Source organism: Anguilla anguilla, chromosome 15, assembly GCF_013347855.1.
Source record: "Anguilla anguilla isolate fAngAng1 chromosome 15, fAngAng1.pri, whole genome shotgun sequence".
NCBI lineage: Eukaryota > Metazoa > Chordata > Actinopteri > Anguilliformes > Anguillidae > Anguilla > Anguilla anguilla.
Genome location: NC_049215.1, coordinates 23,676,415 through 23,682,414, shown reverse-complemented (window position 1 = coordinate 23,682,414; position 6,000 = coordinate 23,676,415).

Here is a 6,000-nt window from a genome sequence, read left to right as displayed (position 1 = left end):
AGCAAATGAATCCCCCTTCGCTGCCTGACAGACGAGCAGGAGACGGGTTCTGATGGATGGCGTGATATGAAGCGTGGGCGAAAGAGGTGAGGGTAAGTGTGGACGCAGATGAAGTGAGAGGAGACGGGAAACAGAGCCTGCCCGAACAGAGACGCAGATAGACCGTTAGGAATAGAAGGGGTTGAGGGTCAGGGGTGAGGGGAGTGGAATAAAACAAAATACACACAATAATCATTAAGGATCGACCTTGAAGAGAGACAAATCGCGTCTCCAGACCTCGGCCCGTCATAAAAACCGGCCTTGATGAGCGGGGGCTGGTTTCCCCGTGCCACAGTTCCAGGGCAGGTGTCATCTCCCCTCCTTCACCGTGAGGCTTATCGCTGTACCAAGATCAACAGCCGATGGATCTTCCTGTGCATAGTTGGCATGGGGCTGACTGGAGGGAGGGGCTAAGACAGAAAGAGAAAAATCTAGATTTAAATTATAAAGAGCCATTAATTAATGTGCTATTTTTACATACTAAAAATGCAAGAAGTCAACCTGAGGATGTTAGAGATGAACGTGTATATTAGTGGTACTGGTTATTCTGATTAATGGAGTTCTTCAATAATGTAACACATGCAAGAGGCCTTACATGGGGATGATACCTAGCAGCCAGGTAAGTAATATTCGAAACATTTGTAGCCAATGCAATGGAAAATTACATTTTTTAATGAAACATGCTTGTCAAGGTTTTCAATAGCCCTGCAGCTGCAATTGAAGACCCAGCCAGAGTGATGTCAAGCGGCCATTATGGCTCTATGAACTCAAAGAAAAAGCAATGCAGACCACATGGCTCAATCGCTGCCAAGGTCACAAGCTCTCCTCCATTTTGACTTTTTTGGCAAATGCCCTGAAAGCCTCAGAGCCATACCTTTAGTGCCAAAACAGCATGGATGTGAACTGGCAACTCTGATCTGTGCCACATGCTGGCATAGTAGATGAATGCTGCATTTTTATTGCATGTAAAGTATAATTATACTATTTATAATTGAATCGTTTAGCAGATGCTTTAAACCAAAGCGACTGAAGTGCAGTTAATACCCATAGAGCTAGAAATGCAATTATATAAATTCCCCCATGACGCTGCATGCCTCAAGATGCATACAATAAGGAAGAGAAGGATTATTATTTATAATAATAATAATAATAATAATAATAATAATAATAATAAATCACAATGGTTGAATAGCAGGAATTGGGTGTGTTAAAAATCGACTATACTCCCACCCTACAATTATATATGACTGAATTAATTTAGATGATGAATTATCTTCAACCCACAAACCTCAAATCCAAAATAAATCTTAGTAGATAGAAATCTTTTTCTCTTTGTAATTCACATGGTGTAACTAACCTTTATCAACCAGAGACACCAAATAGGTCCACTGTGATGTTAGTCAGAATGTACTAACATGTTGATGTAGTACACAGACATACAGGGATAGTGGTGGGAATTGAAATGGTTCCCTTTTGTATTTATCTAGTCACAGTATATGTACATTTCCTTTGGAACTGAGGAACTGCAGCCTGATCTAAAATGTCTTGTCTTGTGTTTAACTGGGGTGATTCAATCTTTATTAGAGGGGAAATAAACACTTCATTACAGTACAGGTTTTCTGATGAAAAATTGATGATGGATGCCTCTGACCACTGCTGCCAGCATATTTTGAGGTGTCAGAGTAGCTGCATTTAAAATTTTAAATTAAATCTACTTCTACAACATGAAATTTCACATTAAATGTAAGATTCCTTTCCATGCAGAGGAACATGCTCAGAAATGAATTATAATGCTCTTTAGGATACATTAGTCACAAGTACACACTGTTAGAGGTTAAAAAAAGAAAAAAAAGTTACTCTATGCTAGATCTAGGGGGTTTTGCACAGCATAGCATTGACTGTGGAAAGAGGGTTTCAGTTATGGTCATTGTTAATCATTGTGAAACAGCCGTTGTGCAGAAATGATAAGAAGTGGTAGCAGTTAGCTCCACACCCCTTGAATGATGCACATGCTTGTCTGTGTTCTGCCATAATTGCAGAGGCCATAGCAGCAAATGGGTAGGGCACAATTTTACATTCCAAATTTGGAGAAAAGGTGAAATAAGAAAAACAAACTTCAAAAGGAGCGCAGACTGCTGAAAGTGGGTTGCTGGAGTTGATGGAGGAGACTAATTCTCCCTATGGGGGACTTAAACACAGAGGCTTTGGGGCTCTGAACTTGGCTGTGGTTGTTTAGGCTTTAAATTCAAACCATGCTGCCCTCCTGAGCAGCAGACACCTTCAAACACACACTCTGCCGGTTAGGCTGATCTAACTGGGGCATGATTTATACGTCCTGTCTGGGGAGATTACAGAGTGTCTCTATTCCCTGGAGAAACAAGAGGCTCGATCAAATCCAGTGTCGGAGCCCATGTCTGACAGTGTCAGGAAGGTGACTGAAACTGGCACCGTTTGAACTAAAAAAAGGAAAACAAAGGAATGTTTTCACCCCTGGGACTGAACTACCAAAGGGAAAGATAATCAATGCTTTTGGACTTCCTAAAGAACAATAGCACAAGACAACACCCTTTTTTAAGCTCAAATGGTGTTTTTTATTTTTGGTAAAAGCCAAGAAAAAGGATTAGCCTTTGCTATTGACACATTGGAAGGGCCACTATAAAAAATGAAATAATGTAAGCCTTCAGCTGATGAAGTGAAATGTTTAAAAGCAGACTATTCTCTTATGAATGTAGCTAAATGGTCCCATATGCAGAATCAATATTTCAATTTATTAAATATATTTGATGATATGTAAAACTATTTGATGTTTAATTGTAGCAAGATATGAAATATTTACTTTTGATACAAAAAATATGAACAATGTGTTATATGAATATGTTTATATATTGGCTGAACATAACTTGGAATGCAAATGAAATGTAAGCTATTTTAATCAATATATAAATAATACAATATAGCTGGCATGTATGTATGTATATATATATATATATATATATATACATACATGTATATATATAAATTTGAATACATTGTGAAATATTTATTTTACATATGGGGACAGAGCAGCATTCTTCCCTCTGAAATGACTTAGTCATGTGACCTAGATTAAAGCCGAAAAAAGCTCCTGACATTCACATGGCAGAGTGAAATGGAACGCCAGATGCTAATGTGTCATAGTGGGTGATGAAGCACCTGGTTTTATGCACTGAGAGTTAAAAAAGGAGCCAATACAAAAAAGGGGCAAATACTTTTTCATGGCACTGTAGGACTTTTGGGGTGGCCAGATATGGGATCCTGTTGGTATCCTGCCTGCATTCTGCCTGCACCAACTAATGCAATGAAATGTATTTCATGTGCTGTGCAGTATATGTAGGTTTTAAATTAGCTGAGAACGTGTATAGATATAAATGTACAGGTATAATAAGAGACAAACCCATAATCCAGGTAATTAACTGCCCTATCACGGAGGATGATCTTAGGACGGATGGGACTGATAATTACCCGGATGATGGGTTTGTCTCTTTCTTAAAAGGCTTCCTACCATATCAAAGCTTCACAGCGGTTGTACACACCGTAACCCGTTCTCGTCACCATAAAACGACAGGAAAAAACACAGCAGAACAATCAGGCCATCGTCTCCCGGGCCCTGCTGCCAAGCTCAAAAAAATCATTGCGAGGAGTGGAGATTCCACATTTGTCTGTGCCCCCCTCCCGGCCCCAAAACAGCAAGACACAAAGTGGAGGAAAGGCGAGGCCCACAATCGAGCTGGCCTTTGAGTTCTGGCCCTGCTTAACCGAGTGGCCTGAACCTCTTTGTTAAAGAGGGGGCTGAAATCAACATGGAAACAGGAGTCGAGGATAGACAGCCGCTGTAAAACAGCCTGTCTTGTTTTCTTCATAGCCACTGTAAACACGCCCCAGCACTGTATCAACCACACACACACACACCGCCCCCCCACCACACCCCTCCAGGAACCTGACCTTGGGGAAACAGATAAGAGCATCTTGAGGAACACTTAAAACGTGTCATGATTAGGCATGTATTCCGAACAGCACGTTATCGTCACACCCCCTCCCCCCTCACCCCCCAAGCCCCTGTCCCCTGCCTCCACTCAAAGAAGGTTTATTGCCAGGCTATTGACCCTGCCCTGGCCCTGAAAGTAAAGAACGTCCAGTTTAGAGAGGCTCTTTCTCTGCTTCCCCATTTTAGGAGGGCAGTTACCGCAATTTATGTTCGCGCCAGCTTGACTACACTGTGAGTCTGCGTTTACCTGCAGCTAAATCTTTCAATACCCCCCTGTTTCAGACTCTTGCGTAAGTGTAGCTGTGGAACCAGGCACACTTAGAATGGAACCAACAGAAAAACAATCTATATGCAACAAAACCACAAATCTGTTTCAGGCAGCAGTATACATTGGGGTTATGACAAAATGGAAAGTGTCTGATTTAGTTATTGCACCTATTGAACACAGACTATTGACTTTGCCAGTTGTGGTCAGTGGCATATTCAACTGAAGAAAAAACGACTTAATGATTGATGATAGAAATAATTACATCAATTTGGGAATGGGAATGGAATTTACAAGCAACACTCATTTGAATCACATGTTGTATGCAGTACACACTTGTCTTGTTCATTTGAACTGGCTTGACTTAATCCTCTGCCCAACTGGTGGACAGTCTGAGGTTCCTTCAAATGTTTAATAACACTTCTATGTTTTTTTGTTGATTTTATGATCAAAACATTCTGATGTCTATACATTGATTTTCAAGGTATAATTGAAATTTTGTCCAAGTTCAAAATGGAGAAGAATGAAATTAGATTTTATAATAAATAATTATTATACAATTTATTGATTTATGAGAAAATTTGTATAATTTGCCTGCTTTTGCTTACTGTCACCTACATTACCAGAATTCCATCTTCATATCAACAGTTGGGGGTAGTCCTCAGGTAAAGAACATATTAATGGCTCTGACTGAATTTTGTTAACATCAAAACATGAACCGGAGTCCACTGATCACCTGGTTTCACTGTATCAGTGCAGCCAATATTGAAAAGATAAAACTAGATTCAGCAAATAAAATAACCGCTAATAGCTAATTATCTTTCACACATCTCCCGAATAACTGGAAATTATTTAAACGTACAGATAATGGTTAAGGCTTTATATCTGAAAATGCACCAAATACACACAGTACTTTGTCCACCAATGTTGTCTTTCATGAAGAGCACTTGAGGGGAACTGCAAGGTTATAGGTTTTTGTTTTTTTAGATACTGAATGCTGATGCAAATTTCTCTGAGACTTTCAACACAGATTGCAACAGTTTTCTCACACTGTGTTGGCAAATGACTGAGCATTGAGGGTGAAAGTGTATCTAACAGGCAATGCTTTCCTTCCAGTTCACTGATGAAAACAATTAATCAAAGTAGAGGGTTTCTTTTAATCAATTGTTTCATTTGAGGAACAAAAACGGATCTACAAACAAATTCCTGTCATTTGATCTCCCAAAGTTGGCACACTTGTATGAATTGATAGCAAAGAATAAGACCCATAGATTTTATCACCCATATGAGGTATTACTTGGCACGGTAGCTTTCCTAAAAAACATTGACTTCATGGTATTCTCTTGTGGCTTACAGGAGAAGAACATTGTGCCTGAAAAAAGACATGTAAAAAAGTTTTTGTTTTTTTAAAAATGTAAACAAAGCAAAAGCCCCAAGATATTTTTGTTAATATTCCCTGAAAACTTCTAAAATTGTAAATTTAATCATGCTTTATAAAAGCAAATTCATGACCTTGAATTTCAATGCATTGGTACTGGGCCAATGAGAAGAAAAATATCTGGGAATCAACTAAATATTTATTTCACTGACAATCAAGTAGTGACTTGACAGTAGTTTTAGTCTGTTCAGATTAATGTTATGTGTTTGTATAGAATGTCATGCCCAGCCTCCC